Consider the following 27,583-nt stretch of genomic DNA (forward strand, 5'->3'; position numbering starts at 1 on the left):
TAGCTTAACACAAAGACTGGAGAGAGGGGTCAACAGTTAGCCTGTCTCTGTCTGAAGCTAACAAAATCCATCTACCAGCACCTCTAAATCTCACTAAAACATTACATCTTATTTGTTTAATCAGTACAAAAACATAAAACAAGTGTAAGAATCACACATTAGGACAAAACTCCAGGGTGTCATTGCTCCTGAGCAGATACGAGTGCCGTGGTACTGCCAAGTCTATTTCCCAACATATTGAGCAGTCCTTAAACTTAATCCTGCATTAACTCATTTTTAAGGCCTATTGAGAGCAGCAGAAATGAGCTTTAAGCAAAACACTGACATGTTATCATCACCTTTTCAGATGATATATTGAATTTATTAGCAAACAACTTCCTATTCACACATTCATTTAAAGTCATGTTTCTGACCACCTGGTGAACGCAGGTCCAATATTCACTCTCCTTTTAGCTCTGTTTTTGGTCACCACACAACCCATGAGCCAAATAATTGTATTTTGCAGCTGCTAAATGCTCCACTATGTTCACTAGCTGGATGCTAACTTTGACTGTATGCCGTTTAATGCTAAAAAAGGTTGTGTAAAGTGAGTTTTCGAGCCTTTTCTGCTGAAAACGGTTGCCTGCTTTCTGAAGGTGGACCAAAACAATTAGCTAAAAGAGGCTAAAAGCTAAGAGGAACTGCAAAGTCGTGTGATACTTGGGTTGGGTCGTCACTACAAGCAACAAGCGTTCATGTAACACTAGTGTGCAGTAGCTTTAATTTTCTGAAAACAGCTGGCTAATCTGAGCTCTGCTAACAGTAAAGTTATGGTAAAACCAAAACAATGAGCTGAAAGACACTTTTAAGATGCACACAGGTGAGACAGGTGACAATTATCTGAAGGTTTGAATTTTTCACACAGTCATTAGATGGTTTGTTACTATGAAAAAACATTGATTACAGCAGCTTTAAGGTTTAAAAAAGCTCAAACGATACATTTCCCAGCAGTTATAGCATCAAATCATGATCTGTGTGTCTGCAGTGAGAACAGAGGCAGGCTCCTCATCAGTGGTCCCACCTTATTGGCTACAAACATTAGAAAACCTTGGAAAACTAATCTACTGTCAGACAGAGATTTTACCACTCCTCCACTGAGAGATCCACGTTTCCACACTGCTGCAAGAATAAAACCATCAGAGAGAAAAATGGATGTTTACATCAGCTCAGTCACTAGATGGAGACATTTTATAGTTTTTATGCTACAGCCACACGTATGTCTGTTGACCTATAACTTTCAGGAAAAAACTAGTATCCCCTCATTAATTTATTATGGAAAAAAGAAGAAGATCTTGGCATGACAATGCATCTCAGTATCCCTGAATAAATCATGCTGGCTGCAAACAAAACTGTGCTGCTGTAAGATGATAAATACAGAGGGTTTTATTTGTGTAATGGAAAGACCTGCTTACATCAGATCAGCTACGACAGCAGATGCTGCTGTATGTAAAGGTCTTAATTCAGAGTTTGCATCTGAACTTCATGATGGGGTTGCACCACCTACTCGTAAATGCATTATTTAACATTGTGTGTAATATCCTTGCTAAGTTACAAGTAACTATGAGCTAGTTTCGCCATTAAAACCTCAGAATGCTGGAAAACGCTTTATTAATGGGAGCTGTAATGTAAAGTCCAACTGTTTAAATTAAAATTACAAACTGTAAATATGACTTTATTTGGATGTAAATACACAGAGAAACACGTTTCAGAGCAGCGTTCATGCAGTTTTAAGTGGCAAACATCTGATTATGCTAATGTCAGCTACCGTAACCTGGTTATCTACCGATGATATTTTGTGACTTAAGCTATATATATATATTTTTTTGGAAAAATAACAAATAATCTCCCAAGTTTCCATCATTATTACATGGGTCAAATGTGTCAACCATATTTCACATTATCGCTTTCACCAGTCTGTTTGGATCATAACATTAGCATGCTAACGTCAGTTCTGTTAGCTAACGTCTCTACACAACATTAACAGTTAGCAGGTGTAAGTATTCAGTTACATCTATGCAACTCACACAACACAGCTCCTTTTTTTAAGTGCATTTTACTAATTTATTCATTATTACTGCACCATTGTGTAAGTATGTGTGGAGCAACATAAATAATGTGATGCAGTCTCGCGCAAACAGTATTACTGATTATATTAAATATTTCATTCATTTAACCAAACTGTTTGATGTATCTCATGGCCAGAAACATGATTATTTGCCCAGACAAATATTTGCTCTTTTTATTAACATGACTGGGATGTATTTTTATCTTTATTGAGTTAAAATGTTGAAAGGGACACATTTATGAATTACACATTAGAAAAAAATGGATTGCTGTAAATAATTCAGACAACTGCAGTCACATCCATATACTGTATGACGTTGATTTTAAAGAGAATTATTCATCAATCACTCAATCACTCAATCAACTCATTAGCATATCATCTCTTGCTATCGGCGATGAACCAAATAAACATTGAGCTTATAAAACCCAATCATCACGCAGCTGTAAATCAGCTGAACAGCACTTACATCTACAACACTGATCCATTATGAACATTTGTTGTTTGTTCTCTTGTATATTTAAGGGCACAGTGTAAATTATTGATATAACAGACTGCAGCTTTGAATGTCAATGCATCTCCCTGGAGACAGAGGGAAAGAAAGCCCTGATAAAGAAGTTTGATCAATAGAGACAGAGGGGTGGCCGCAGAGAAGTGAACTGGAATAACGCAGAGAAAGCAAGAAGAGGTAGACAAACGGTAAACACGCAGAGATGCTGATGAAGGGAGAAGTTTGAATGCGTCTGGAAGCAAAGCTGTAAACTGCATGCACAACTCTGCATGTTGTACCTGGACACAGTTACAGAACACATGTTACTAACAACCCTCTCATGTCGCGCTACATCAAAGGTCAAGATGCGCTTTGGTTAATTGAATTCCAAATTTATTGTTGCACGCTGGCGCCTCTTCAGGGGTGACAGCTTTGAAGGGCTCGATAATAAGGCACCCTGGGCTTGTGGAATAAGTAGGTGTTTTATTTGTGGATCTGGGTGTCGGGGAAAAGCAAAACATTTGGCATCGAATATTGAACAAGCTCATCTTTACTGTGCTCGGCTTTATCCCACTGAGAGGCAGGATGCTGCTCAGGCTTGGTCAGCAACACCTTCCCATGGTAAATAAAGGGTTAAAAACTGTTTTTAAATGAATTCTTTTTAAAGTCATTATTATTCATGCATTCAGAATTGTATTATTATTCCTTATTTTTACGTGCAAAGATATTTATGATTGTCTACAGGGCTTGCAAAATACACCTGAGGACAGAAACCGAACATTTGTATTCAGCATGCGCCGGTAGTTTAAGATATTGTCATGCTGGGACCCCACCATCCATTTATTTATCCAGGATAATTAGGGTGATTCACATGCAGTAGGAATCTTACAACAAGAGCTAAATTACTTCCTTGGACTTCCCTCAACCAAAATCAATTCCTTGTTTAAATGACTTCATGACTCCCCATCGCAACCTCTGACATGTACGACTCAATTCACTGCATATTTCACACATTTCACGATTTAATGTCTTGCAGCAGCCGTAATGTTTATCATGTAGTGATGGAGACATGGCAGAGCAGTGTAACGGCCTCCCCAGTGCCCCAAGATGACCCACATTAGCCACATTTTATTTGTTGTCCCATGTTGCAAGAGCTCGGCCACGCTGTTCATGTGCTGTCAGCCGTGTCATAAAGAGCATCTTTCAATCAGGCGTCACTGCGTGTGTGCATTAGAATCCCAGCACAGACTGAAAATCCCTTGTTAAACATTTGGTTGTCACTATTATTTCCATGAGTCATGTGTAATGCGCGCTTGATGCCAAATTACACATTGAGGCCGCCGCCGTGTTCTTAAAGCTCTCTTTTCATCCAGCCAGTGTTTACATGTCCTGGTGAGATTACAGCAAAATTGGAAAAGCATGGCATCTCCGCTCATGTTCAGTCATCTGGGAGTCTTGATCATTATTATTTGTCGTCGTCTGCTGAGCATGTCTGCCCTGCGAGTTGCAGAAGGAAAGTATATTGCACGGCATAACCATAAAGCCTGTCAGCTGTCAGTGATGAGACTGAATGCAGATGACTAAAATCTGTTTCTTTTTGTGCTTAATGTTCGAGGAACTCATAAACACGCACCGGGCCATCAGCCGTGGTTGTGCTGTGCTTGCAGTTGCATGTTATAGTTCATCTTAACTGTATGTTTTTTCCCCCTTTCTGTTGCTGATGCATTCTCAGGGGGAAAAACACTTTAGAGTTGGTTTACTGTGATTAATAATTTCTGAAGGCACGGCTTTCTGCTTGCCTGGTGCTCACAGCCTACGTGATAATCTGCAGTCTAATCCAATCATATGTTACTGATCAGTGTGGGGCACTACTTGTGAATATCACCTCTGCTGGCACGTCTGCATTTGCTGAGCACACAGCAGAGGAAAAAGAGTTGAACTGTGCAAGACCTTATTCTCTGCATTTGCAGTAAATCTGCCTGACCTCCCTTCTCAGTCTTTCCAATTGAATGTGACCATGATAGTTTACGCTGCCATTACAGACGCCATCAAAGTGCCTAAATGGAAGATTAGAAGTCATTTATCCTCCTGAGAAATATATTGTTTGGAGATTCCTGGACAGCGTTTTTCTAAGACATCAGCAAAATGTTTCTGTGGTTTCATTTATCATTACACCAGTCTCCTCTTTCACACGGGAAATAAACAGCTACTTCCCCCCCTCTCGACTGCAGAGGACTCCTCACACATCCATCTGCTGGTTTGGTTTGCCCCAAACACGACACAATAAATCACGCTGTCACACAATCTATGCATGAGTGCTAGTTGGCCCTGGGTTACAAGGCACAGAGTGACACAGTCAAACAAAATAGCAGAGGATGTTAACTACTTTCTTACGCGCAAAAGCTGATTTTCATTATCTCTGTAACCATGCGAGACTGAAGTAGGAGACTTGTTGGAGGATGCATTAGTCATCTATTGCCTTACATAAGTCTTGTGCGCTCAGAGTCCACTTCAATCAGCCTGTCAGCTGCCCTCAAAGATGTCAGGCTCTTATAGTGGGTCAAAAGAAAAAGAAATAAAAGGAAAAAAGCTCTCTAATAAACATAAAGACATGAACTGCTCATCCCAGCCACTTACTCTAACTGTGCTCATTAGCTGCAGTTAATCTGGTCTCTGAGGACTAATATGATTCATGTAGTTAACATGAACAAACTGCCCGATCCAGCAACGTCTCAAACAGTAAGTGTTATAACTGGAACAGAGCCACAGATGTGGTGACACTCCAGGACGGTGATGGCTGCTGAAAGAAATAATTGGATAATGCTATACTTGGCTTTATGTTCGCGCATTGCAATGCGCAGCCTTATTTAATGCCAAGTACAACCCTGATCCCTCACCAGCACCCTCCCAAATAATCTTCAGATGTTAGATGCCAACTAAATGAACAGCTCGTAACCAAGAGGCTGGTTTCTCCATGTTTCCCCTCAGTTCCCAGCCGGCTGCCTCCCTCCCTGCGTGTATACGGAGGAAGTGACACCAACATAACAGCGTCCCCGCTGACTGCAAAACTGTTCATTTTGGTACTGTCTGTGGAAAATAATAAGACATTAAACCCTGGGAGGGCCGGAGAGCCTTATGTTCCTTGCAGCCTGTCTTCGAAGAGCAGCTTTGCCTCCTTCTCAGCAAAGGCGCTTACATTTGGGGGCTCCTGCCTCCTGCCACATCTCAGAGGCAGCTGTGTTATTATGGATGGAGATTACCGAGCGTTGGTGGGCAGAAGACGACCTCAACTGATTATTAGGGAAACAAAGAGCACTGCCTGCGAGGGCTGCCTGCTGGATTGCTGCTTGAACACAATAATCCTGTGCTCTTAAAAAAACTCTCAGAAAATGGTTAAATAAGGGCCCCCAGGTTTCCCAAATCAAAGAACCCTTTACTACAAAAAGGTTTAATATTAGAATAGAGCCTTTCAGGGGATCTTTAATGTGCTGGTTACAGAAGAGGGAGAGCGCTGACTGTGCTGAGGTAGTCTGTAATAACCTATTAAAGAGTCCAAGTGAAACCAGAACTGACATTCATAATAATGCAAATGACTGAAAGTCAACAGTATGGCATGTTGTTAACCCAGTATGTTTAGATAAGGATTGTTATTTATCCAAGAAAACAATCTAATATTGTTTTTATTCAGGCTTTTAATGAGCACCATTTCACACAAGCTCGAGACCGTCACTGGTTTAACATCTCGTGTCCATGCGACTGTCGAGGCTCATTCAGACATGACTTAACTTGAAACACTTTTTTGAGTTACTAAATTACATGTACTGTCACTTTATTATGTAGCTGCTACCTACTGATCCTGGCCGCATTTTATTATTGCTCATTACAGCACAAGTTATTTGCTGTTTTTCCAAAGAAAATCCTGCAGGTCTGTCCATTTCTTTGCAATGATGTACCCCTGAATTTCAAGGCAACATCCAATTCACCCCACACCCCGTCTCCAAACATATAAATACTTGGTGGACAATAAGGAGGATGAAAGATTGCAGCAGTAGTAGAAATACTACAGTAGTGAAACTTCTGCCTCTGCAACAGAGACAGTGTTCTGAATCTATTAGCTAGCTTGTCCGAAGCAGGACATATGAAGCCTGGTGCGTTTGCAGGATTTGGCAACTACACAGAAGCTTAATTTATATAATTTATACATATTTAAGAATCTACATATTCATATGCATGAAAATGTACACCTTTGATTACTGTACAGGGATGATTTTTATCAGAGAATGCACTTAGATCGCTTCAGTCGCGCTCGGCGTTGCTTTAAAGTGTGTCTGTATTTTCACTGTGCTGCTCAAGTTTTTACTGCATAATCCGAGGTTGGTGTAGCGTGCTATCTCATCATGAAGGATGGAAGTAGGGTCCTGTATGTGTTGACAGCGCTGATGTTGGTTTGGCTGACTCGGGAACAACCTGATACCCAGAACCAGCAGCGCTCGATGTTTGCAGATGAGGGTGTGCGAGCTTTGCACTCAGCTGAACCCTTTTCCCGACTCTGACAAAGATAAAGATAAAGCTAATGCTTAAAACAATGTTCAGTGACAAATGTAAGAAGTTAGGCTCCAATTTTCAAAGTTGTCATTTGAATATTTGCTACTACCATCAAGCTTTGCACACACCTGCGTCCCAGGCTTCTGCGCTCGCCGTGGTGATCCTCCCACTCATCGCGGCGTAGCCCTCACAGTACACGCTGGTACATTTTCATGGGAGTTTTCAACTCTCACAAAGTCATTGTTGTTTAACTCGTTTCAGTTACCCCGTTTTCTCAATAAGTTGGACACTAAAATGCAAAGAGAAACAGAATGTGATGATTTGGAGAAGACTGAAAGCCCATATTTAAGTGAAAATAGAAGATATCAAATGTTGAAACTCACTGTTCAATGTCACTGTTTTTAAAAATGATATCCTCATTAAGAATTTGATGCATCAGCTCCTCATCTGCGTTTGGCAACTGAGCAGACAAACTGCTTCATTTTCACAGTGGAACACTTCCTCATTCTTGCTTGATGTACGATTTAAGCCGCTCAACAGTTCAGGGTCTCCTTTGTCGTATTTTACGTTTCATAATGCGCCACAGGACAGTTTTCCACGTCGCCTCAGTCCATCTTAAATGAGCTCTGGACCAGAGGAGGCAGCTGTGCCTCTGGATCTGGTTTATGAACAGTTTCCTCTCTGTGTGGTGGAGATTTAACTTGTATTTGTGGCTGCAGAGATGAGCTGTGCTCACAGATGATGGTTTTTATCTGACGTTCCTGAGCTCAAGCAGTGTCCACTACAGAAAGACTCAGCCTCTCTGGACCCTCTTTATATACCCGATCATGTCACTCACCTGCTGCCAGTCAGCCTAACAGTGCTGCAAGTGGATGTCGACTTGTTTTAGAGTTGATGAATGACAGATTGCAGTGAGTTACAAAAGCTAGAAGCACAAAGGGTGCCTTAGACATGACATCAGGAGTCAGACTCAGGCTGGTTGTTTTTATATTCTATATAAAGCGTTAGCATTTCAACACAATATATGAGTAAATTGTACTTGAACATGTCACGTCATGCCGTCAACTGCAATTTTAAAGATCTGTTGTTCCAGATTAAGTTTGTAAAATGTTTCCGAAGCTGATCCAACAAATGATTTGGAGGCGGTAATGTGAAATTCTGGAGCAAATTGAGATATTTGTGCAGTATGTTCAGTTCAGAACAATAGTTACACTAATTAAGGACATATGGCCAAAAGGTAACAAGGAAATAAAAGCTAGCCTAGCTTAATGCTGCATGGGTTATTTATTTTATGTGTTACGGTTAAAAAAAGATTTCAAATGAGGTGTTTTTGGCAATGCTCGTTAAAAACATACAACGCCCGAAGCTATAGCCTGCAAATGCTGCGCAAACAAAGACTTGGCTACATAACAAGACCACGATGACTTTTCTTTGTATCGGTGATTCTGTCCTTGTTTCCTCTAGTTGTGACTGTGAGACTCTTCTTTTAATAAACGCATGAAAAAAGGGGAAATGATGTGAAAGCGTTAGTGATGGTGAAGCAGCACCTAAACAAAAACCCTTTTCCATATCTTTAAGACTGACGACTAAGATATCCAAGGCAATTAGGCGAGTTGCTGAACCTGTTCGCTCCCTGTGCCATTATTTTCTGCCTCGTGCGCTTTGAAATTGAAATAGAAAGTGTTCTCAATTGCTGAGACAACAGTCAAGGCTGTGTTTATCTGCACAGAAACAAATCTCATGCTTCTCCTCCATAGCCAAACATCCTATCATTCTGCCCGAATGATTTCATGCTCGGGGAAGCTGAGGTTAGGCAGAATATACCAGGCAGGAAGGGATGCTAAGAACTCAGGGGTGGGAACACCCTCTAAACACAGACACACTGATCTGCTTTGCACATTTAGCACAGATACGTGGTATTTTTATTGCTCTGATGGCTGCTGGATCTCAAATTGTTCTTAAAGCACTTTAGTATACGCCTGAATGGATCTTGCTATTGATTCACTCATTTACTTGAATTGTGGCATTTACTGTTCATGTCATTAAACAAGAGATTTTGTGAGATGCCTCAAGATAAAATATGTCAAGCTTCATATTTCAGACCCAGTGCTAATCAATTTTTTTTCCTTTTGCCCGTGTAACCCCTTAACTGTAATTTCTTTAGTCTGCATGCATCTCAGTGTTCAGTTGCTGTGGTGACTAGATCACATTTCCTCGTGTGGAATGAAAACAAGCTCATTTACTCTGTCATCTCTGTGCTGTGTGTTTCTGCACCTGCTAGATACAAGACTATAAATGTGATAAATTACTCGCACACCTATCAGACCACAAATAAGCAGCCTGGGGGAAGTATGTCCTTTGGGTGGGCTTTAGTGGCTCATGAAGAAGAAGAAAAGACCCCGTATTAACAGTCACAGTGTTCAGGGCTTCAACAGGAGGATTTGGGAGATAATCAGTACAGTCATTTTGGACTTACGGTGGAGTATTAATACTGAAACCAGGCTAATACCTAGCATACAGTGGAACATGACGGTACATACAAAAATACAGGACGAAAATATAATATCTAGTTCATGCTAAAGTTGCTGTTTCTTTCTTGATTTCTGGTGAAAACACCAAAGAATTTTGTTCATAGCATTTGCTAGCATTAAATGCAAAGTAAAGCTGCTAAGGCTAAAAATTTTGACCTGATGATGGCGTTAATGGAAAGTCAGCATGTGGGAACCATGGATGGCATTAAAAAATGTTGCACCAGTCAATGGATGGTCAGATATTTCACTTAATAAGGGCAGAGTCTGACCTGCTGATGGCGCCAGAGAACTAAAACAAACTAAAAATGGGACGGAGGGTCTGGGGATAAACAAAGTGAGTAGTCGTCTTTCTCTGGGGACCATGAATGTCAAAATTTCAACCGATGGCTGTTATTTCAGTCTGTGGTCAACCAACCACCTGAAAGACAGACTGACGCTGCCAGCCTTACAAAAAATGAGACAAATCCAATCTTCCAGTCTTCGTTTAACTTTTGCTATTAATGCATCTACATGAGAGCTGAAATAATCCCTCCGCCAGGCACTCACCAGCTACGTTTGTGCACAGAATCAGCCTGACAGCCTCCCCGCCCGATCCAGCTCACCACCTGATGGTTAACACCAGACACCTCACCGACAAGCAGGAATGATTCACACTGAGGATTCACTCATTTCTCCCTTACTGAGTACTTTTTGGCTGACTGCGGCTTGAAAACACTCTGCAGGAGCCAGAACAGCACAGAGCAGAAACAGAAACAGCATCTCCCAAACCTCAGGCTGGACGATTAGACCCAAACAAGCATGGCTGACATGATGATAAATGGCTGGAATAAATCTCTTTCTAAAATGTCCCAAATATTGTGTTATCCCATTCTTCCATCTGAGCCCTCAGTAAACTATTGAAATAGATGAACAGTCATCACCAGTAAAAAGAGCGTACAGCCACACGAGCAGACGTTAGCATGCCGATGCTAAGCAGGTCTAATGTTTTACAGCTGTATGAATACACAGCATTAATGCAACGTTTTAGCATGCTAACATTTGCTAATTGGCACAGAAGAGGCTGGCCATAAACCAGTATTGGACAGCTTGAACTTTTGATCCGATGATGGTGTAATGATGATGAAATGTTGTTATAATTCCTCCTGAGGGGAACATTTTTTCATGAAATCCGTCCAATAGTTGAGACATTTCTCTTAAATCCACAAATGTCAGCCTCCCGGTGTTATCGGAGAAGTCGGGGGGGTCTTTTGGATGCGTTCATCGATCGTCTTGGAGCCACGAATGTCTTTACAAAATTCTGTACCAGAGCATAGGTGTGAGATATTTCACTGTGTAAGTGCACACTTAGATGAAAAGGGGGTTTTTGGATCTTTAAAATCATGAGGGTTCATTCTCTAAGGACTGTGAATATTTGTGCCAAATTTAATGGCAATCCATCCAATAGCTGTCCAGACATTTTTTGAAAACCCTCGAAGTAAAGTAAGGGGATCACTGAAGTCAGACACCTTCATCCTGTGGGGACCACGAGAGTCTGGATAAAATCCCGTACCAATCCATCCAATTTTTGTAGAGCTATTTCAGTGTGGACCAAAACTGTGGACAAACACCACCATTATTGAAGCCCTGCTAGCTAAAAACTATTAAATTCCCTTTGAAACTTCTCTCCAAACTACTGCAGCAGTTACATTGAGATGGCTGGTATTCAGTGAGGCTATCTACACATTCTTTGACGCAGCACAGTTTTGATAGAAAAAGACAATTCAAACATCTTTCCATAACACGCTAAAAACATTCGAAAGGAAACAGAACACAAAGCAAACACTAACAAGCGTTCAAATGCTCCTCGCACACCTCGCTGTCTTTCAGCTTCCAACTTTCACAGCGGAGCCTTTCTTCTTCTGCGTCTGTAAAACCCAGAGAACAGATCAAAGACATCATTGATCCTCGCCGCCTCCATTCGCTTTCAGATCTGAAGAGCAGCAACAATAATCTACACACTGGAGAAAGTGCTGCTGTCGTTACTGTAATCAGCCCGTGAGAGTATGTTTGTTTTCTTTTAATGATAAAAGACGTGGCACACTTTGGGAGTTTGCCGCAGAGGTCACATCACAAACATTCAGAACGCCAGAGACATGTTTTCCACTTCGCCGCTGTTTGATGGGCAAGACAATGCTATCGCACAAATACAGAATTTACATACATACATACAAACACTGGCCATTAAAATGTTTAAAACACAAAACCAAACTCAGTTTTTTATTCTCTTACATACAGATTAATAAAGGAGTAGTTAAGTACCAAAAGCTGCAGTTCCTCCAATGGCCACTGGAGGCTCCAAAGGCGAGTCAGTCCCCATAGACCTCCATATTAAAAAGCCAAACTCACAGCAGAAATAAACATGCCACAAAAAACTCTTCTGCTCTCTATAGCTAATTTTCCCATAATTGTATGATTTGTTTTTACACCACAAATAAGTTTTTACATTTCTGTTTGTGTGTGGATTAAACACATCATACAGTCCGTTAACAAGTGAGCTTTAGATGTGTTGGTATTTTTGTTTTGAAACTGATTCCTCCATACATACCCCCTAGCTCTCATGTCCGTTCAGACATTTCCAACCAAACTTTTCCCTTAAAAGCTAAACGTCAGCCCTCATCAGCGGTGGAAACGAGTCAAACTCAGCTCTCTGAGCAAAACAAGTCACTGTCCGACAAATATCCGACCTAAAAGTGCTTTTAGCGTTGTTTTGTTCAAATAATCTCTTTTTATCAAGGCTATGAGCCACGTGTTCTCATTTTGTCACATTTAGGGAAAATGTTTAACGTTTATATCCTAAAAACATCTGCAGGTCTTGAAAAGCATTGAATTTAGCTTCCTCAAAAATAGTATTAAAATATCTTAAACTGAACTATTTTTACTTGCTTATTGTAGTCAGTAATGTCAGATATAAAATGTTTTTGACTGTAGGCTGTCTGGAGACTTTAAACTTTTAACTAAAAATGAGCTAGCTTAACTCCTCGTCTCATGTGTCAGTTTTAGCAAAAACGTCAATAAACTTTCATGAATTCATGACTTTTTCATGTTCTGCTGCTAACAGAGTTCCAGGACATAATATAATTAAGAATCATCGTTATACACTGCTGGGAAGCACTGTATAACGATCAAACAGGCATTGAATTGCATTCTGTGTTGTCTTTAAAAAGCATAAATTTAAACAGGTGAACTCTGCAGAAACTCCACACCAAACAGAGCGATCAGAGATGATTTGTTGGTCCATTAAAAGCAGCTCCGTCTGATTCTGGGCTTTTTATGGAAGCTTTACGTTGAGTTGACCTGTAAGGTGACCACAGGAGTGTTTAATAGGACGGAGCTGATGGCGTTTACATACCTTGGGACTGATATGTGTGACTGAGAATCGACTCCTCTGGACTCTATCACTCTTCTGGGCCGTGCTGACAGGACCTCAATTAAACACCTCATCTCAGTGACGTTCAGGACATGTTTGCATGAGATAGCACTCTGTACACATTTCACGTGGACACAGAATAATTATGCTGATCCTTATCCATACGACAGGTAATGTCATTCTCGTTCATCACTGCTGCGCGCTCGGCCTTATTGAAAAACCCTGTCATGAAGCTCCATAAGTACTTTACGCTTGTTTAGGGGCCTAACAGAAATAGCATGTGTGTGTTTCATTGTAAATCCTGCAGGCTCTTGTGCGATATTCACTGGCAGATCTGTTTGTTCACAGATCATCGCTTCATCTGTTGTATTGTAGCTTCAGAGCACCATCCATCAAATCCGGCTTACACAATTTAAGACTGTTACTAATGAGCTTAACTATGAGTCAAAATAGAAATATTTTCCCCGTTGCCCCACAGCTGAGAAGAGACTTTTGATTAACACGTCATGACAAAGAAACACACACTTACACAGCAGGATACACCGATACACACTGACTGCATACTGTGGAAATCCTGCCATCGCGGCCGTCAGGAGAGGTCTGGAAGTGCTGATGCTGATTAGCATAGCTTTGAGTGAGCCAACCCTTTGTCATGCATTTGCCACAATGAATCAAGTTCAACATCTGCAGCCACCGGGCTGTCACCACAGAAAGATTTGCCACAGATGAAGTGGATTTGCATATCAAACCGAGGATCCCGTGTGCCACAACCCCCTCATTTGCTGTGAAAAAATATGCCAGCACCTTCGACAAAATTATCAACGTGACCATCACAGCCCTGCTCGTCTATTCACGGCTTATAGGAGGAATTCCTAATGACGGCGCGCAGAAATGCTTTAAATCTGTTTGACGATTAGTAGGTGTTACGCTGCGAAAGGAGCTCTCTCAGCGTTTGTCTTGATTATCACATTAATTCACGCACTTGAAGCACTTTTTCGTAGCTGCAGCGCTCTAAATAATTTAGACACGGAAAACACTTTTATAGGAGAGACGATTTTGTGTTCCTTGTGCTTCATGAATAATTAACAAAGAGGGCAAAACGTACTGCGCAGTTAAATCTGAGCCATTTGATCAATGTTTTATACCGTTTAACTCACAGAAGGTGATCATTTTAACACTCTATCAGCTGTGTCAGGCTGAAGAACTTGTTGACAATATTTCCTCTTTGATTTTATGCTGCTGTGTATTTTCAGCTGTTGCCTCTGTTGTGTTATATCTACTACAGTATATATTACTCACCTTATACTTGAAATATGTATGTGTTGTGATGTGCAGGTACCTCAAATTGTAGGCTACAGCTGGGATTATTATTTATGCGGAGATGAGGGAAGGAGGCTTTTCTCCGTGATGGTGCATTATCTTTGTGACAGCAATTTATTTCCCAGCTGACTCAAAATGATCGAATATATAAGTAAACAAGGAGCCATTACACAGCAGCATTATTTTGTCTGACATACTGGACATCCCTGGACAATACCCTCTAAATAATGCAATGGCACAAGGAAGACCTGCTACGCCTCGGGTCTATTTTCTTCCACCATTAAGGCTGTTACATTGGTGGTGTTAGCAGCACTGGAGGGAATCGATGGGCCATTTTGTTTTGACGTCTACGCTGTAGCTCGTGAGTGTGAATACAGGTAGCGGTGAACCTGTATGCATTAACAGGACCGTGGGGCAAATGAAAGGGGCGAGCCAGTATCAGCTGCCGCAGAGGTGCAGGAGTAATTGACTCTTTTGAAAACCTGCAGCCAGAAACAATTTGTTATTGGCCTGTTAATCAGGGAAACCCAAGAGGAGCATCCAATCTTCAGTAACAGGAAGCACCGGAGACCCCTGATCAAAACTTTAAGGGAAGTGTGGCACCAAGATAAGCTTTCCATTATCGAAGCAATCTCTGGAACAATAACCCACCCGTGTGGACAGTGTAGCTTCGACGCCCTGGTTTAAACTCAATTAAGGGAGGGAGTCAACCAAGATCTGGTTAAATTCAATATGACTTCGTAATTACGGAGGCATGAAATCATTTTTCTGATGCCTTGTTCGTGACAGGAGTTTAACTGCATTACTTTGATTAATGGTTAAGAACATAATTAAAGGGTGAGGTCAAGCAAGTTCACATAAAGTTCCATATGAGCAGAAAAGTCAATTCTGCTAATAATTATCATATAGGAGAAGTTAATTTGAACTGAATCCTCAGAGGATCAGAGCTACTGGAGATGTATTAGAGATTAGTTCTTATTGGGATTCATTAGCTATAACGTCCCAACAGATACATTAAAGCAATTTCACTTTCCATTTCGCACTTATTTACATTATTATTTGCTCACGCTGTATGCAAAATGTCTCTCTCTCTCCCCGACGAGTTAAACCCTCATCAGTACAGGTCGTAAACAGTCAGGGATGACAGTCGGAGCGGTGGGAGCGGCGAGACCTGGCAGTCACAGGTGGTTTTGCTCGCGGGAGGCTCATCACAGGAGACACTCTGACCTGCAGGGACCAGCCGCCGTAGTCCACCCTGAGAAAAACAAGCCCAGTGGTCGTTATGTTTTTGAGCTTGTGCACACTCAGAGCAGGAGTGGTGGTGGCACTGCAGCCGGATCAAGGGTGGGGGTGTTGGGGGGAGTGATGTGGAAAGGCAGGGATGAAGAGACGGGAGATGAGGGTGGGGGATGGGGGTGGGGGGGTCGCTAGGCTCCGGCACTTGTTGGCGTATCGAGTATTTCTCATGGTTGTTTTGCTTCATCTGAGTTGCTTCTTTGGCATATATGTGATGCAATAATTCTGTCCCTGCGTATCACCTGGGGGTAAATGTGATTCATTAAGTCCTCACAGATTATTGCACACACACAGACACACACATATATACATTTATGCCATTGCACGCATGCAACACATTCATGCATCTTGGCCCTGCTTGCACACATCAACACACGCACAGATACCGAAGCACACGCGCGCACAAACATGCACACACACCCAAGAGTGTTTGTGTGTAAACACACTTGAGAGACCGTGGAAGAAGGAGAAGAATCAGCCGAGGACGGAGACAAGTTGCATTTATCTTCTGCATGCTAGGCTGCTGCGTGTGTGTGTGGGTGTGCTAGTCTCCTTGGATGAGCACACACACGGCTGAGGATGCTGCTGGGAGCATGAGTCCTGACCGAGAGGAGTATGACATGGTCTGTCAGAGAGCTGTGACCCTAATTGTTGACCTTTGCCTCCACAACAGCACACTGCTGGATCAGGACACCTGTCAGGATTACCTCTTCCTGTTATCCAGCCAGAACTCTGACCACAAACAACTGGGTAAGGACTATAATTAACTCCTGATCTAAACTGGGTGTAAGCCAGCAGTTTTCCTGGTGTGCTTTTTAAGCCTTCATGCTCAGCTGAAAAAAAGCTAAAGGATTTTGCATAGCATTGCTTTACTGAGTGTGTGTGAATGACAAATGAAGCTGCATTTAACATGTGGTTTTACTCCTTTTCCCCTTTGTTTACCACATGTGCGGTCACAGATGGTTGCTCAGACAGCGCTTCGATTGAGCCATTAATACATCCTTAATGAGTTTTTGTGACCCTGAGGCGGCACAGAGCAAAAGGTGTATAAAACAAACTCGCATTGACTCCTCAGTTTGCTCCAGAGAGCAGAGCTTCTATACTGTTTATAGATAAGCCTTGAGGCTGACTAACGCCAGCTGATGCTGTCCTGATCAGTCAGGATTACAAAGAAAAGAGAGGCAGAAATGCATCTTGCTGTGCCCGAGCAAACAGAAAACAGAAACGCTGTGTGTTAGAGACGTTCTGCAAAGTTGCAACATCCTGAATTAGAGTTTTGACTTATTCATGAGGGGCGATTTACACATCTGTTGCAGCCTCGCGCAGCTGTTGCTTTGGCACTTGTAGTGGGCTTCCACCTCTTTAAAGGAATAATAACCCCTCTCTTGAAATGCATTGCTCAGGGAGCCGCTCTGCCACGGGCTCTGGCAGACTTTGTGTGCTTCAAGTCGTTGTCGTCGTGTGAATTCTAGTTGTGAAAATCTAGCAAGTACTGGACGAATTGTGCAAAAGCAGAGGAAACAAGTGAATTTAGTGTTACGATGCAGATAACACTACAAGATATGACCACAGGGGGTGTGAAGAATTGCGGCTTTATAGATTTTAAAAAGCATCCTTGACAGTGTGAAGATCTTAAGATAGCTGAACTTTAACGATCTAAAAAATGGGCACTTTATTTTTAGTTGGATTTAGAAAACCAGTGCAGTAAGTATATTATCTCATACCAATTACATGATCTGTATGCATGTCAGATATGCATAACTGTAATCTAAAATGGTTTGCAAATCCATCTGATTTTCTATTTCTTCCTCCAACCAATGAGAGCACTGATTTGTGTTTGGCTGAGAAACTGGTCTTTGTCAGCAGGTGCACAGGAAAGAGGAAATAATATTTGTGGCTGCTTTTTCAAGGAAGGGTCCCTGTTCCCAGAGTGCATGTCACACCAATCCTGACCAAATCCACTGTCACCTCACATCATTCTCAGTGGAAGAATTGAACGTACATCACAGTGCCACTGGCATCCACTACTGAGCTGTGGGGACATTAAATGCCATTGCATGTTATGTAGCCATTGATGTGAATTATTTCTGCCACATGGAAGCTAAAGACAAGCTGCTTCTCATAATGTAGGTTGGGGGGTTGTATGAGATGTCTCCTTGTGTCTATTTTCTCCGGTGTAATGCAAAGATCCCACAGAGAGCAGTATGTGGTTTGAGCAGACATTGTGTTCAACAAACAGTGAACCCGTGAAGCTGAAACAAAAGATTTTCTGTTTTGTGAGCAGGTGCAAAAATCTCCTAATATCGCTTCGATAGAGAGAGGAAGTCACTGACATCCCATCTGGACAAACACTTCAGCGCAAATTGGCATCCACTGCAGCGCTGAACTTTCTATCAGAAGTTGAAACCTTTGTGTTTTTAACAAAGCTCGAAAGAAATGATTAATTCGGCAGCATGAAATGTACAAATCCCAAAAAGACAAATAGATTTTTCAGTGGAGCCTCGTCACTGCAACACCAACACTCTCTGCTAATATCCCCTTTTTAACGTTTCACTTTTTTAGCTTTCTCTGTCCTGATGTTATTACAGACACGTCTGAACGAGCTGTTTCCTCTCATCTCGCTCAGCCGTGACGTTTAACCTTCCATCCTCTAAGGCTTATGGGAAAAACAGAAATATTACATAAACAACAATATTAGATTAAAAACATATATCACCATCATGTACACGTATGGAGTTTGTTTCTTCACAAGGCAATACTTACTCTCTTTATATATAATGTACATGACTTCGAAAGTTGATATTATGTTGCATATTTTTATTGTCTATTTGTTCTTCTTGTTCTTTTTTTCTTCTTTTCTTCTTGCTGTTGTAACAAATGATTTTCTATCTTATCTTATTTTAGCCACATCTGTGATTGAGCCCTCTGTTTGCTACCACCTACCACCGTGTTGTGATACGAATTAGGGGCTAAATTGCAGACAGCTGAGGTTGCAGGACTCCGTGCTGAGGGTTTTGACAGGCTTTTGTGTAATGCAGTGCAAACACAACGCTGAGACTTAGCAGGTGTTCAAGTAACATACAGCAAATTTAGCGCTAACTGGTGCTAAGTTAGCTTGGCTGTTTCATCAGACAGGACACAAAGTGAATTTTAGAGGTCAACAGAAAGAAGTAATTCGGTGTGAATTCGCTCAGCGTGGCTCAAACTAATGCGAAAACGCATCTGCGCAAGTTGGAAATGTTTGAACTTGAATGAAACGTTTGCATGTTTTTCGCGGCTTTAGGACACTACTTCATAAATGTGTACAGATGAGAGGAAAAAAGAGAGAAACACGAGAGAAATAAGATAAGATAGGACTTAATTAATCCCACACCGCGGAAATTTAGTCGTTACAGCCAGCAAGTTACGAAAAGCAAGCACAGTGGCATAAAGAGGTCAAAATAAAAATATAAAAGTATACAAGATACAAAATGGAAAAAACGACTCTGTATATGTACATTTGTACAGATTATAAAAAATACTAAATGCTTTGCTAGCTAGCTAACTTTGCTAGTGAAATACAAAATGAACATAAAATGGAGCAGAGCGCGTAAATCGTAGACGCTATGAGAGCTTTACGAAAAACGGTTAAAATAACAAAAGAGAGAAAACTAAACACCTGCTCCAGTCAGAAGTGCACCACTTTTATCATTACTAAACAGTATCATTATAGTTTAGATTTTATTTTAAGTTTTGAATGTTTTTTTATCACTTTTCAAACACCACAAACACTGACAGTGCTTCTATTTGTCCTGCAGTTTTTCCATTACAAGAACTATTTTGTGCAAAATATACACTATGTGCATTCTTTCATTTATTTGTAATGTTCATTTTTCTCTCTACCTCATTTCAGCTTTTAACGAGATTTGAGAATATAAAAATCCACGGTCTTAATTTGCCTTTTTCTCCTCTGTGACAAAAGGGGACATTAGCTGTGCGAACATACATCTGTTTGGATGTATCTGCAGCGATCAGGCTCACAGCAGCAGAGTCGTTTCAGCACAGCAAATTTCCCTCCGATCTCTGGCTGAGTATCCCCTCACTAGTCTCGAATCGATTATGATAAAATAAGAACAACTAATTAGAAAGCCTGGGACTTTGATTCCCCTGTCCTGATGCAACTGGGAGATAATAACCCATTGTCTTTATCGGCCAATTTGTTGAATCTCGAGCTGGCTGATTGTATTCCAATCAAGGCTCGGTATGTCACCGCGCCGGACCCACCTGCTGTGCATGCGAAAGGCAACACAAGACTTTTCCAGCGAGATAAACGAGAGCTCAGATGAGCGTCTCACACTCTGCTGAGCGAACATTTCCCACTGATCAGCTGCCTGCCTTAGATATTGATATTCACTCCCGAGTGTTGATACTGGTTACAAAACATATCCCTTAAGCCTGTGTATCTCCTGAATGGCAGGATGTTCTTGCAGCCCCCTCCTCCAAACACACACACACTCACCCTCATTACGAATTCCAGTTTCATTATCAGCTGCAGCTTCAGGTGTGTGGGCTTGAATTGACGAGGCTTATTTTTGATCACATTATTTTCCGCACGCCCATCTCATCTTGAGGTTTATTAAACAAGACCTTGGCTGGCAGAGGACATTAGCATCAGCAGATCATTCATTTGGTTCCCACTGGTCTGCTCCTCTCCGCCTGTGGTATTTGCAGGGACGGATGGTGCATTGCAGGTTGAATCCAAAACAGAAAAACAAGAACATCAAATTAACTGCACAGTGGAGATTAGAACCCCGGCCGATCCACGGTGCCTTTCAATAATTCATAGCCACTGTCTACTGTCTCTGTGTTTTATTGATACAACATTTCTCTGTAGACCACAAAAGAACACTGGAGACACTGTCTGTCCCTGTTGTGGGAGATAACACACTGAAAAATATCTGTCTCAGCTGACATTAAAAGACCGAACGGCGGTCCTCAAAGGTCCGCGCCATTACTGCGGTCATCATTAGGAAAATGAAATTACAGCATTCAGCAGCAGCAGGGAAAGAGATCCAAGATACGGCATTAGGAAGGTTTGTGTACATTATTCATCCAGCCTTTATCTTTTCTTTAGGGGTGTAACATTATCTAATGTGGGAGCATTTTGATGACAGCAGAGGTTCAACGTGAACAGGTAGAGGAGGGTCAGTGAGCTGGTTCGGTGGGACCAAGTGGAAGGCATATTTCATTAAAATGAATAAAGACAAACAGTGGTTTGAATATCAATCAGCTCTCCTGTAAGAGAGACTGTGAGCAGCATTATAAAGGGAAGCGCCTTCATTCCTCTTTCTGAGGGCTTCTCTGGTGTTTCCTCCCCACACATTTTAATTCTGAAGCTCAATGGCAGCTGGGACGCCCCGAAGGTGCTCATTTCTAGTGATGCTATCTGCTCCCCAGCTGTGGAACCATCATGAATGTGAATCCATCTCCATGAATAAATAATAAAAATCCCTCTTCCTGGACTCAATGGTACAGACGCTAACCACACTATGTTGTACCTTGTGGGAGTTTCACAGGACGGTGCTCTCTGCATGGGTTCCTCCCAAAAAAACAAGAAAAGAAATGCAGCAGTGTCATTAATGACAAAAGAGTTAGGAGGATGAGTAATGTCCAAACCTGCTGTGTGTCGCCCGGGCCAGTGCGCTGGGCGAGGCCTCTGCTGAGCTGTTGAGCAGTAACATCGGTTTATTGATTAAAGAATCAGGCCCCGAGCGAGCAGAGCGGTGAGAGCCTCGCAGGATGAGGAGGGACACAACAGAGCATGAGGACGTTTTTTTTGTTTTTTGTTTTCTGACCCACTAGAGCACAGCATATATACACTACAATCCAGTACTGAGGCACAGCAACTGACCGTTTTCTGTCCACAGTCAGCACGTATGAAGTCCACAATGAAAACAGAGGCCGAGGGACGGTCACAAAGACAAAAGCAGACTTCTCTTTTCTAGCCAGCAAGCGCCAGTTTATTTGACAACTGTCGCTAGCAGCTTTTGTCATTGCTAGCTGGCTAATTAGGCTAACATTAACTTTGTTAGTTGTCTAAAACGCAGTCAGTCCCTGACTTTAATGTGTCCACTTGACTTATTCTCAAAAGAAACTCTGCTGGGTCTTAAAGCTATGATCATTTTAGTTTTTTATTTTTAGAATATACAATGTTTAGTTACTTTTTTGTTACTTTTTACATGCTCACTTTGAAATGCTGCCATGTATGATTTGACCAAAATCTCATACACTGATATACTGTTGGTCATTATATGCAGAACATTACATGTCACAATATAGCCCATTCCTGTAAATTCAGTGAGTAGTTTACATAAAAGGTTTACACAGAAAGACATATTTCTCATTACAGTTTGAATTATATACTCAACAAATGTATATATGATACTGACTCATATTTCATTATTTTTCTCCTTTTGTTTAGAACTTTGGTGCAAATTCTCAACTATTTTACGTCACTATATATATAAAAAAAGGTAAAAAGAAAATATTTTTCAAATAAAGCTGCAAACAAAATAACCCAAAATCTGAGTCTGGGCTCTGTTTTAAGCACTTGACAGGACTTCATTTGTGGACTCTGTCCGTGCTATTTGACAGGATTCTTGCGTAGGTGTTTAAAGAGGCTGGTGGTGATTCAGCTTGATGTAGTACAGTTTTCTGGTTTGTGTCAGACTTTTCATACTCAAACCACACTGACGTCTCTACGAGCTCCCTCTCCTATTCAGAATTACCTCGTTATGTATCCTGCTTGCATCCGTTCCCTGTGGAGGAGTGCAAAACGTTGTTCACGAGACGAAACGTAATGTTTAGTGTTTTATGTTCCAAATGCAGATGCTTCTTTTTGTCAGTGTTTGTAATGCGTCTCTTTTCTTAGAGTGAAGACTCTGTGAGGGAGTCTTACATATTCACTGATGCTAACATACAGCACATAGTATGGTGCTGAAGACTGAGGCTAATCTGGACCTATCTATCATTTGGAAACAGGGATACCCCCCCCCCCCCCCAGCCATTATTAAAGACCGGGCTTCTATTTGACTGCAGGTTAATAGTTAAGTTACAGCAAGCAAAAATGCTATAAATCCATTTTTTGATCTCAGAACTCTTTATAAACCAAATACCACTCTGACGCTAATGTGCTTGTGAAGATCAGAGACTTGCCATACAAACATGCGGGTGTCCATGTTTTCCCAAGCAGATGCACTGGGACGTGATGGATGGCAGCATGTTTACAGCTCTGGTCTAATTTTTGGATGGAAAGCGAGACGGAGAAGAGAAAAGACTTTTTAGTCTTTTGTTGTGCCTCATTTGGCTTCCTCATGTCACTGATGTCAAGCTGCTCCTCGTTCCCCTCTTTTCTAACGAGGCCCCGTGTACCTCTTCTGTCTCAGGGTTTCACTGGCTGGTTTGGTTCATGTTGCTGTTTTGTCATAATGGCTGTTTAGCTGTCTGTCACGGTGAAAGCTTTGGGCCTCTGGGGCCTACACTCCTGCCACGCTTGCAGGGTTGAAGTGTACAATCAGACATGGAGCCTGCACACTTCTCCACGCAAATTAATGCTCAGGCTTATGGGGAATAATCACAAATGCACACTAAACACTGAAAAACCTGTATTGTTCCATCAAAGAATAAAATCTGACACCTGTGAAGACAAACAAACTCTGGTCAGACAATAGTTACAAATGGCCATGATAATCTGCAGAGTGTAATGTCACGTACTCAGATGTCTTCTTTCATTTCGTCTTCAACAGAAATAATAAATCATCTCGAGGCTTCAGAACGGTAGTCCACAAACCAATAGGTGACGTCACAGTGGCTCTGTCCACTATTTATTATAGTGGTCCAAACCAGAGAAGGACAAACAGGTAAACAAGTCGAAGCAGATAAGAATCAAAAGTCCAATAAACAGGAAGTGGTCCAAAATAGGTCTCAGGGACAACAGAGGAAAAGGACACAGAAGACATGAGGTACAAAGTGCCTTGACTTAATCATGTGACAAAGAACAAAAGAAGTGAACTGGTATATATGGTGCGAAGCTGTGGACGGGAACAAAGTACATTTACTTGCTGTACTTGAGGACATTTTTCAAATATATACACTTTACTTGAGTGTAATTGTTTCTGGAAATGACTTCATGACTTTCACTCCTTTTGTACTCGTTACTTTTACTCCATTTGTCAGACAAATATTGCACCTTTGATTTCACTTCATTTCTATGAAGCTATTACTCTGAACTCAGCAGATGAGTTTTCTTTTCTAAAATGTGACAAATCACAATGTTCATCTGTCACAGTGCTTAAACTCAAGTAAAAGTTTCACTGAAGAACTTTCACTTGGATAAAGTAACGTTTGACCAGGAGTATTTATACTTGGACTAAAGAAATGGAGTTGAATGTTTTGTCCACCTCTGACTGGGATTAGCTGATGAGGGAATGAGAGGCAGGTGGGAGGTTCAGGTAACTGCAGAGCAGATGAGGGAAGTGGGAGCAGGTGTGTAGCTGGTGGGAGGAGGCAGGAGCTGAGGAGCAAACAGTGGGTGCTTTTCATTACATAAATTGGTCTCCTCGTCTCCTCCACTCGCTTCCTCTCCTCGCGTCTTAGCTCCGCCCAGCGAGGACATGAAAGAGGGATGTGAGGAAGGGACGTGAGGACGGAGGAAACGAAACTCCGAAATGAAAAATCCTCGCTCCACAGCGTCAGTCCGAAGCGACGTCAATTACTGATGACGTTTGCACAGCTGTAAAAGCTGTAAAACGTGATATTATGGTCAGATCTGTAGTCAGACTGTTCTACTCCTGATTGCTATTGATGAGGTTTCAATTATATGCCGTTAGAGGCATAACAGAGGACGGGTGTGTGGTAGATTAAACCAACAGCCTTGTAGCCTTGCTTTAAAATAAATATATACCAAGAATTTTCATTAATTTCTTGGTGACAGATACAATTGTTAAAAGGACACAGTTGAAACAAGAATCAAGATTACATTTGTGAAGACCTGCTCCCGACATGATTCAAACGTGTGCCACATACGACACGCCCCTTAAATAATAAAAGACTTCCGCGTAGGCTACACCAGTGTATCCTCACTCTGATCTCCTTCAGAAGCCTCCTCTCTCCTCGCTCCTCGTCTCCTTCAGGTGCATTTAAGCAATTGGAAGATCCTTCATCATGGCGGAGGGGAAACGACTTCCGGGTCGACGAAGGAGAGAGGAGACGAGGAGGCACAATTAAATGCAATGAAAAGCACCCTGAGACCACCTCAAGTCTCTCATGTTTGCCTCAGTCACATTAATAGCTGTATGTTGATGGACAGCTCAGTAGATTATATTGTAGATGCGACGCTACAGAAAAGTAAAAGAAGCAAAATACATGGATATTGGTGTGTGATGTTGGAGTGCTGAGCCACGCAAACCGAGGCTTTTTGTGCTCTCTGCAGTTCATTATGGACCAATCTCTGCTGAAAGGTGGAGGAAAGTGCTGGAGACAACTCCACTCACTGTAAAAATAACTGCACTGATCTTATAATAGCTCCATCCATGGACTTTACTATCCGTCTTGTTATGTGCAGCGCTGTATTCTCCCGCTTCCTCTGACACTCCACGTTATGTTCCGCTCTGTTACATTAAAATAACAGTTCTGAGGACCACAAATATGCAGAGCCAAGCTGTAAACATTCAGGGTCTGTGGGACCTAAAGGATGGACCCAAAGCTTTGGCATCGCGCCCACAGTTTGTCTGTGAATGATGAACATCCAGTGTGCTTTCATTTCAGTTTAACTCTGAATACTGAGGGGAACAAATCCGCTTTCTTTCAGCTTTTAGTAGGAATCGGATGTTGTATTGATCATAAATATTGTGGGGGACAAATTTCCATGTTTAACAGTCTTAAACTCATTAATGCCTCATTGAAAGAATTGTTTGGTCAACCTTGGCAACTCTCTAAATAACTGAAGGAGTTGCAAACAATTATCAACAAAAAAGAGGCCGAAGTTGCAGAAGTCATTCAGCTCCATTCATAATATCACTGGCCAGATGTGAGAAGATGTAAACAGTAGTATAAAGAACTGTATGACATTGATTTGCAGCATTGACCCTCCAGATGAAAGTCGAGACATGCTCATGCTTACACATGCACTACATTCTTCTACTGACTCAAACGTGGCACCTTAATAGCTACACACTGACCTTTTGTTGATCAGTTTCTTCTTTAAATGCTAAATAAATTCCAACATGCACCAGAAGTGTACTTGCTTGCTTCAGATCTACAGCGGATATGACTGTGTACTGTGGAAGGTGTTTCTTGTGGTGATGTATCCACAGAAAATTATCACCTGACTCTCAAAGTACTTCTCAGCCCTGTGGGGCATTTTGGGGTCTTTCAGCTAATTTTTTGGACTTTGCAAGCTACAATTTCGCTCCCAGTAACTTTGTTTTTTGAGAGCTGCTTTCAGCTAAAGAGCTCTGATGAACTAATGGTACGTTTCCCGTCCAGCACCAAACACCAAACAGTTTAAGTTAGCAATTAGCTGGCTTTTAGCACTTAGCAGCTAAAGAGACTAACATTTCCCATAAGGAGTTGTTGGAGTGAGCTCAAGGAAAAGTAAATAGGGAACTTTCATCAGGTTTTTTAAGGCAATTTTTACCCTCAATTACATTGCTCTAAATCAGATGAAAGTGTCATTTTTAACATGTTTTAACCATCCATTTTCTCTACCACCTATCCCTTTCGGGGTTGCGGGGGGGCTGGAGCCTATCCCAGCATCAACGGGCGAGAGGCGGGGTACACCCTGAACCAGTCGCCAGCCGATTGCAGGGCCACATACAAGACAAACAACCATTCACAATGAAGGACAATTCAGAGTCACCACTTAACCTAATGAGCATGTTTTTGGTCTGTGGGAGGAAGCCCGCGCATGCACGGGAAGAACATGCAAACTTCCTACTAAAGCTGAAACACGGGGATCGAACCAGCAACCTTCTTGCTGTGAGGCACGCGCACTACCTGCTTGCGCCACTGTGCCGCCCATGTTTTAACCATTCAGAGTTAAAGTAATCCTTTAATTCCTTTGCTTCCAACAGTCACAGTCAAAATGCACCATCAAGTTTAATGACAAATGCTTGCTCCTTGTCTCCTGCTGTAGACGTGTGAATAGTCAAGCATCAGCGAACATGTTCACCGCGATGTCTTTATCAGGCGATAATGTGTTAATGTTGTGTTGACAGCTGGCAAGTGGCCAGAAATCAATTAATGCTGTTTTAAATAACAAAGAAAGTAGTCAAACAATGAACATCACAAAGGAAGGATTTAACCTCATCTGTCGCACAAGTAAAACGTCTTTTTTTGTGCACAGAAATACCCGAAAAAAACACATCTCCTCTTCAATCTGATAAAATCCATCAAAGCAACCCGACAATACACTGTAAAATAAACCACTTTAAGTTTCAGTTCAGGCTGTGTCAGAGGTGTGAGAGAGGTGTTTATTCAGCTTTATGGTCCTTTTGGAAGCTGGAGTTCGTGGTGCCGTATTACACTGAGAGGTGTTTCTATTTTATCCACGGTGGGCTTTTTCAACCGCACACCAGTGTGAAATAAATCACCGTAGAAAAGAATAATCAGGGCTGGCTGGACAACATGACTGAACCTGTAAAGTATTGTAGTATTACTGAAATTGTTCATCCCACATGAGATTCCATGGCACATAATAATAACACAAATTGCTGAAAACTGCGTGCTGTGCATGTTTCCTGAGCCAAAGAAAATGAGGTAAAACATGTTTTATGCAGAAACACATGTCAGCATCCTCCAGGTGTTTCTGTTTTTAACCAACAACCTCTTCCATAGATCCATAGATCTTCCATAGA

Source organism: Chaetodon trifascialis, chromosome 8 (genome assembly GCF_039877785.1).
Source record: "Chaetodon trifascialis isolate fChaTrf1 chromosome 8, fChaTrf1.hap1, whole genome shotgun sequence".
In the NCBI taxonomy this organism is placed as follows: domain Eukaryota; kingdom Metazoa; phylum Chordata; class Actinopteri; order Chaetodontiformes; family Chaetodontidae; genus Chaetodon; species Chaetodon trifascialis.